This window comes from Drosophila innubila (genome assembly GCF_004354385.1).
Source record: "Drosophila innubila isolate TH190305 chromosome 2R unlocalized genomic scaffold, UK_Dinn_1.0 1_C_2R, whole genome shotgun sequence".
Taxonomy (NCBI): domain Eukaryota; kingdom Metazoa; phylum Arthropoda; class Insecta; order Diptera; family Drosophilidae; genus Drosophila; species Drosophila innubila.
The window spans coordinates 6,525,223-6,534,282 of record NW_022995374.1 but is presented as its reverse complement, the minus strand read 5'-3'; positions in this window follow the sequence as shown (position 1 = coordinate 6,534,282).

Genomic DNA, 9,060 nt, shown 5'->3' with positions numbered 1-9,060 from the left:
TTTACAAGCATTTTGGGTTTACGTGCCACAGCAACAGCTGCCCCAAGTCGCTGCCACATGCGGCATGTCCGTGCTGTAGCCTTGCAGTCATTTTGGCCAAATAAACAATAAATTAAATTGCCACATTTGATTGCAGCCCTGGCAGGCAGCAAGTGTAGCTGCGTACCAGCCTACGTCAAGTTTTGTGGAAGCCAAGCAAAATATTTGATATGCCCCATGTGGCATGCGTCAGTTGCCTAAATGACTAAATGTTTGGCTATACATTATGCAACAGTCATTCCATAAATTTTTGGGGGAACAGGCATACCTACCCTGCATCCTCCGATTGCCATCCCTATTTGAAAAATAACGATCATTATTACGCATTTATTTTGAAATATCATCATCAAAAGATATGCATTGGAAATTTGAATTCGAGTGCGAATGTGAATGCGAATTCGATTGTGAATCGTATTCGAATATGTACAAGTATACAAGCCGCTGCCTGAACCAAGATTTATGGGCCGCAAGGACATTTTTCATCCTAGAAAATGCACACGCAGAAAACGTTCATTGAAAACACATTTTCCAGCTGGCAGCGAGCTTCGAATTGCGAAATTCAATAAAGCATTACGTAATATTGCCAAGTCACACAGATAAACACACACAGCCATAGAAATATATATATTTATCTATATGTGTGTGTGTGTGTGTGTGTGCACACACTTGTAATGCAAGGCTGGCCATGTGAGTGCAATAATTTACAACATTTTAATCGAATTAGATGCAGCCAGAGACAGCTTGATAGAGAGAGATAGAGAGGGAGAGAGAGAGAGAGGGAGAGAGAGATAGAGAGGGGAGAGTGGAGAGTGGAAAAACTGGCAGCTTGAGTGAGCGGCCAAAAAGCAAAATGCATTTTAAGTGTTGCAAAGCGGTGGAATGTGGCAAGCAGTCAGAAGGCAACTCTGGCAGTTGGCGTAAGTGCCAGCGGCTAAAGCCATAAGACAAAAAAGAAATTATACAAACACACACACACACACACATGTACTTTCACACACCAGTACACACAGACACACACACACACGCGCACATAAACTGCGCAAAAAAGAAGCAGCAAAGCGTTGGGATTTTATTTTGAACATGTGCCAACAAATGTTTGTTGCAAATATTCTTGTTGTTGTTGCCACTTATTGTTGTTGCTGTTGTTGCTGCTGTTGGCGTAACTTTTGGCTTGACAAACTTATTTCTTGCTACAAAATTTAAGCATAACTATTTCAACTAAGCAATTGCCAAACGTTTATTAAAGTCCATGAAAACACACTGAAGTTACAGCTAACAACTTAAAGCTGAAGATATCATAATGGTCAAAGCTCAATTAATAAAATAGCTTATAAAAATCAAGCTCTAAAAAAAACGTACAATAATATATTTTAATTATTTTAATTATTTCAATACAACTTATTTTTTTATTGCAATTTAAAATTCATGTATATAAATGTAATAAAAAAAATCAAGTTTTCAATAATTGTTTGCATGAATTTAAGCTTATAGATTTTTTGTTACTTTTATACCAAAAAACAACATTAATTTATCTACACAAGCTTAAAGCTAATCAAATGCTTTAAAAGATTCTCGGTACTTATATTTAAATAAAATAACAGATATTTTCAACAATTTACGGAACTAAAAAGCTTTAAGCTCATTAAATGTCTACAGTTAATTGCAGTTTTTATAATTAAATAAAATTAAACTTTAAGCTAACTATAAATATTCAATTATACGGCTTTAAGTTCAAATATTTATATGCCAGAAAGTCAAGTTAATAAATAAATTTTTAGTTAATTACAGAGTCATCTTTCAGCTAAGCTCCAAACAATGGCTTAAAGCTTAAAGCAGTGCAATATCAAGAAATTCAGTTGAAAGCTTTACACATGCAATTAAGCTCACTCATAGCTTAAAGCTGAGGTCAATTAACAACTTTTAACTCCACTTTTCATGCTAATTTGCATTTTAAATGTGCAACGAAAAAAAAAGTTACTTGCAGATTTTCTCTGGTGATTCGAAAACATATAAAAAAAAAGGAACAAGCGAAAAGCTGCAAAAAAAAAAAAGCAAAAGGAAAGTAAAATGTCGTAAATTCCAGGCAATAAATTTCTATTTGTTTCGTATTTTTAGTCAGTTGTTGTTTGCAACGAGTTGGGGGCACAGTTGCCAGCAGTGCCACATTGTAGTTATGATGCCCGTTATGCTACTTTTGGTTGCATCCACTTTGCTTGCCACCAAATGAAGTATACACAGGAAGAAAAGAGGGAGAGAGAGAGAGAAAGAGAGAGAGAGAGAGAGAGAGAAGGATGTCAGTTTATGCAACAAGCCGAAATGGCAGCAACTGCCGCCCATTTATTATTATAATATTATTAAGTATACGCCAAGTATGCCAGCATATTTCATTGTTGACATTTAGTAACATTTATTGGGCAGCTGCACGAAACTTACTACAGAGAGAGAGAAAAAGAGAGAGAGAGGGAGACAGAGAGTGAGAAAGAGAGAGAAGATTACTGAGGAAGCTTTAGTTATTTATGCTGATTTGATTTTTGCTTTTGGAGCAAACATAATGAATGAATGCGCTACACTTGGCAATTGACTTGCGATATTATGAATAATATTCAGGTAATACCCATGGCTATAACCGAGTGGGCGTGGCAGAGCTGATTGCTTGCAATCAAAGTGAAATATTGCTGCAACACATAAAGAGAGAGAGAGAGAGAGAGAAGGAAGAAGTGAGACTCACTGAGGTCTGTCTCATTACATGTCAAACGGATTTGGTGGCAGGCAACAGACGTGCCCCATTCCCTAGCCCTCTGCACTTTGCTGTCTCGCTGCCGCTTGATGTCAAACCAATCATTTGTAATGTGCCTCATGTCGCGAGCTGTGCGAGTTCAACTCGTGCCACATCGATTTTTTATATGGCAACTGACGCGCTAAGACAAAAGTTATTAGCAGCCGCTTGACATTAAGTGACAGCCGTGGCAGCCGTGGCAGCGACTGTCGCTGCATGCGATTAGACGCTGCGCCATGCCACATAATGTGGCACACAAGAACTAAAGGCGAGCGTTAAACGTGTCATGAATTCTCTCAGGTCAATTTAATAACTGCAAACTTGTAGTATGCCCCAACATGTGGCACTAATCACGTGGCAAGCTGTAGTGAAGTCCACTGTTCATCTCACAGTGCTGTCCCCAAAAAGTATGCTACCAAATGTGGTAAGTCCGACATAACGTTGCTTTTGCGAATGTTGCAAATGACATGCAAGCGTTGCATTATGCATGTTATTATAAAATCTTGACACACACACACACACACACACGAGTGCACTATTTGTATGCATTTAAACGACTCTATTTACCACAAAATGGCTGGCCAGAAACAACAATAACAGCAGCAGCTGCAACTGCAGCCGGGGCATGCAACAACATGCCAACAAACAATGTTGCACGATAATAATAATAATAACAATAATAATGATACCAACAAACAACGGCAGTTTTAAAAGGCAAGCGTTGTAAGGACTACAATAAAATCTGGCTGGGTGCAAATACAATTTTTAGTGGGTGTAGTGTGTGCGAGTGTGTGTGTGTGTGTATGTGCATGCACTTTACAGCTATTTAAAATTTAAATAATAGCGAAAAGCCACACGAAATAATAATAAATCATAGCAAATATATGCTCTCTCTCTCTCTCGCTCACTCTTCAGCCTACAGCGAGTGTGCGTGTGTGTGTGTGTGTGTGTGTGAATTTGTAGCGCTTGTGTTGATTTAATAGCCGCGGTCACAAGCATTATGGCATGTTCATGATTGCCTCTCTCCCTCTGCCTTTACCACTTCTTTCCACAAAGCTACCAAAAAATACGTGACCAGCTATGCCCCCTCTCTCTCTCTCTACTGGTCTCTCTCTCTCTCCCTGCCCTGCGGCCATTATATGTTACGCTGTTGGCTTTTTGGTGTTTCTCTCCTTTTTATATGTAAATTCGGTTTTAGCATTATTTCGCATATGCGCAGTTTTTCATTATTTATTGTTGTATTTTAACAGATTACGTATACGCCGCATGTGCCAGTATAAACATGCATGTGTGGCACACCTAACTGCCTTTTGGCCAAGATTACAACTGATGACGGTCACAAATTGAAAGTTGAACAGGTGAGACAGTGTTACGCAATCTGCGCCAAAACCACAAAGGGAAAGAGCAGAAACTTTCTCCGAGAAAGCCAGTGAAAGGCTGAGGCAGAGAAGGCAGCTTTAATGCCTTTTAGCTTTACAAACTTCGTAATTTGACAGCTAAAAACTTAAACTTTCCATAAATAGATATTTTTTTTAATATTTGTTAGAAATTTCTTCGATTTTCATGTTTAGTAACTGTGACTGTCGAAACTACTGGAGAGTAAATAATAATAATAATAATAAGTCATATTAGAAAAAGTTTCTGTTTGACATTTAAATGCATTACTTTTCAGTGCGCTTTGATTTAAAATTGTATCTATAGATTTTTAATTTGTCTTTAGATTTTATTTGCAACTTTTTGCTAGCTTGTATATTGAAAAACAAATAAATAAAAGCAAAGATAATGATGAGAAATGACAACAATTATCACTTATATTATATTAATAAAATCACTGAAAATCAAAAATATAACTATAGTTATACATTATATATAGTAGTCTCTTTCCTGTATAATTTGTATTTAATTTTATGAGCGTCTCAAGCATAACAACATGTGCAGCAAAATATTAAAAACAATGCAATAAAAAATTTGCAGTTGGGTGTTACTAATGAATTTTCATTTCATTTAGAATTTATGTAAGCCGCAACAATGGCAAATGCCATATGAAAACTGAACAAAAGCAGCTGAAAATGTTAAACGTAAATAAAACAGAAATGAATGCGACCAGAAGAAATGTTGCATGCAACGCAGACATTTTGTAGCTTCAACGTTCTGCATTCGTGCATAAATACAATGGCCAAAAAAAACGAAACGAGAAGGACTCGAATAAGTAAAAGAGAGAATAAAATGCAATGCAAAACTCGAATTGGCAACAACAACAACAAGAAATATAAATAAAATAAAGTACAAGAGAAGAAGCGACAAGGCGCAACATAAGCAAGAGAAGGGATGGGAAGGGGGAGGGGGAGGGGGGTGATTGTAGTCAGTCAGCCACTTTGGCGTATACGTAATATATATTTTTGGGCATAAGCTGGCGGAAGGGGCTACGTGCCAAACGAGCTACCCGAGCTAAAAAGATGTAGGTAAACGGTATTAATGGCGAGCACACACACACACACACACACACACACACACACACACAGACACACACAGGGACAACCCTGGAGGCAGCAGTTGGCAAGCGTAACAAAAATAGCTGCAATGCGACTTTTTCGCCGTATATATATTATTTTTTGGCTATTTTCTTTTTTTTTGGCTCTTTATGTCGTTACATGCACGTGCAACGTATGTGTGTGTGTGTGTGTCTTCAGTTGTTGTAGTCAAATATTGCAGCAGCAATCGAAGCAAAGCAATCGAAACTTTTCATTTGGCCTGTTGCACACATAAATTTAGCCCTTTTAACTTATGAGCCCAGTTAGCTAGCTGTCTAACACTACACTACGACTTCAATTCCGTTCAACTGCTTACTTCCTTGTTTCTTTCCTCTCTCTCTCTCTCTCTCTCTATCTCGCTGTGTTGGCTTTTGTGGCGCGTTGGCAATTGCCGGAGGCATGAAGCGGCTCTTGAGCGTCATCAACACATCGTGTACGTGACTTTGCTAACAAAAATTAACAATTTCATTAGTGGGCAACCGGTTTGCAGCCCAAAAGGATCAGCAAAGCATACAACATGCCTGACGTACTGTCAGCACAAAATAGCAACAACAACAACAACGCATAAAGCAAAAACTGGCAAAGAAGAGCACATAACAAAAAAAAAAAAAAAATAATAGAAAGCAAGAGAAAAAAAAATATAGAAAAAAAATTGCTGCCACTTATCAAACAGACGCCACACAGAGACACAGAGACACATACACTTCCTGTTCCTGTCTGTGCTGTGTGTGTGTGTGTGTGTGTGTGTCAAAACTAACGAACCGCGTCGACACGCCACGCCCTCCTCAGCCGAAGTGACGCCCACGCTGCAGTCATTTACAATACATCTAAAAAGGCGCTGCGTGCTGTACGTGCATCAAGTGTGCTTCAAATGCACTTCATTGCCTCCGACACTCACACACACACACACACACTCACACACACACATACATGTATAAAGTGCTTAGGTTGTGTGTGAATGTGTGTGTGTGTGTTCTACAAAGCAAATGAAATTGCAGAAGAGGCTAAAAAAAAGTGTTAAAAAAAAACCAAAAGCAGACATCAAAAAGCGTCAGTTCAGACGCCGTGAAATCAGACAGAGAGAGAGAGAGAGAAAGAGAGAGGGATGGAGCGTAGAAGATAGAGAGAGAGACTGTAGATGCATAAGAAAAATTTAGAGAGTAAAGTGGACTAACAAACAATTGGCCAAAAGTAGTTTAGCTCAACTCAGAGTCAAAACTTGGCTTAGCTTAGCATGTGGAAGCCAAGCTTGCAATCCACTTGGTATTCACTTGACAACCACTTGGCAGCCTAATTCCCTTACACATACACACACACACACATATGATATATATAAACAATATTTGGATTTATTTGACTTACAAGCCATGCCTTGGCTTATCCACATTATCCACAGCTCAAAAACGTGTCTCAAAAATAACGCAATGCAGTCATTCTGTCCCTTTTCTCAGTCCCTCTCTCTCATTCGCTGTCGCTGTCTCGCTCTAAGAGGCAACATGTATGCTCAGCATTCAACGAAATCTGTCAAACAGCAAATAAGAAATACGAAATACAAATAGAAATACAAATACAAAGTACAAAGCACAAGTAAATAATAAAATCAACTTGGGGAATTTTCTTTTTCTTGTGTCCTCGTAATGTGCTTGAAATTGATTTTCATTTTCATTTTCGTTTGTTTTTTTTCATACTTTGTTTTTGTTTTCCTCAGCTGTTGCAAGAACAAAGCTCAAAGAGGCAGGAGGCAACTAAGTGTGCTAGCAACCAGTCTGGAGGCAGCGACATATCCTCTTGGTAAATATTTGCTCGAAAGCAAAATGGGTAAGTTAACTCAGCAGGTGTCGAAATCTTGTTTGAACGAGCTGCAACTGCTTGAGAATTTTAAACGTGTTTTTAGAAAATGATTTTTATAGAAAAAAATACTAAACATAACAAAATACAAACATAAATGAAGATTATTGTTAAAGAAAGTAAACCAGTAAGTAAATTTGAGTTTATAACACAAACTCTAAAAAGCTTTTAATATAATAATGTTAATAAATATAATAAAGAGATACTATTAAAGAAAAAACTTTATTCCGTTGAACTATAAACAAATTTTATAAGTTCTATAAAAAAAATATATATGAATTACAAAATTATTAATTAATAATGAAAATAAAAGCTTTTTTTCTGCACAACTGTCAATTATAAGAGACTTATCATAATAATAAGAAATTTATTTTTTTTTAAATAAAAATGTTTTGATTATAATAAGATTAAATTATTACTATCCAACTGATAACGGCTTTAATATTCTTAATAGATAAGAAAAAAGACGATTGATTCATGGCATTCACTTATGGCTTAAATGAATACCGCAGTTGCCCGAAAGAAAAAAAAGAAAAACAGAAGCAAAAGTAAAAAAAATACCGCTAAATCAACAAAAGTTTCAATGGCTTAATACCAAATCGAATGCACCGGAAAGAGTCCTTCGACGCCTGTCAATGCCATTGGCGACAGTCGCTAAGTCCTCGCTAAGCTCTTCAAAATATGCCGATATCTTTTTCATGCGCTCTCTTCTTTTTTTCTTCAGCTTGTTTGTTGGTATTTTTCTGGTCTTTTTTTTTATGTCGTTGCAGGCATTTTTATTGACTTACTTTTCGAGTGGCATTGGCAAAAGTTTTGCAACTGTTTCACAACTTTGCCATCTTTTATTATTATTGTGAGTGTGCACTGTACAGGCTGCACTCAGCCTAGAATAGACTTTTTTTTGACTGGAATAAAATGTATATACAGTATACACTCGTATTTCACGATTACAAATGAGATTTATTTGCCATTTCCGGCAGCATTAGCGGAAGTGCAGTGCTAACTCGAGTGTGCGGCCATAAAAATGCCAAAAAGTGTGCCTTGCTCCTCTCCTCTCCCGTCCTCTCCCCACAAAACTCCGCTCCACCACAGCCAAAAACATTTGCTGCATTTTTGTCGCATTAACCAACACTTTTCTTGTTCTCTTTTCGTTTATCAGGACGCAAAGATGTCAACGCAAATGGCGCATCGCAGGACTACGCCTAATGTACTTTTGATAGGTGCCAGTTCTCGGATGCTGAGAGGGAACAGACGGATGAGCAGCATGTCCGGCACAGCAGCGATTGATAAATTATCATGTGGACAACAAAATGGTTGACTCAGACTCCGACTCCGACTCCGATTCCGTTAACGACCCCCAACCAGCTGCAGGTGCAGGTGCAGGTGCAGCAAATGATGTTGCATAAAAACTAAACCCAAACTTTGGGGTCAATTTTTAATCAATTTGTTATTATCATGGTCATGGTACGGTGCGACCGGATGATGGTTCACAACGACCGTGCTATTTTTAACTGGTCGGTGGGACTTTCGTCCGTTTGTAACGCCATTTGTCAACGATTTATCATTGAATCAGTTCCGATGTTATTATTATTTATGATCCCTAATGGCGCGATGAGTTCTGCCATTTATCGATACATCTGCCATTTGTAATGTCTATCGATAACCATGTCATTAATTAAGTATTAATAAAAACCAATACAAATATATTTTCAATAAACAAGTTCAACTGTGAATCGAAACTTTTTTTGCTTTGGATATGAATGGGAAAATAATGAACAATTTTATAAATACGCTCGATACGCTCGAATACAAGTTCTGGAACTAAGACGATAAGTAATAAGGGAATATCTAATAAAATAATGAAAA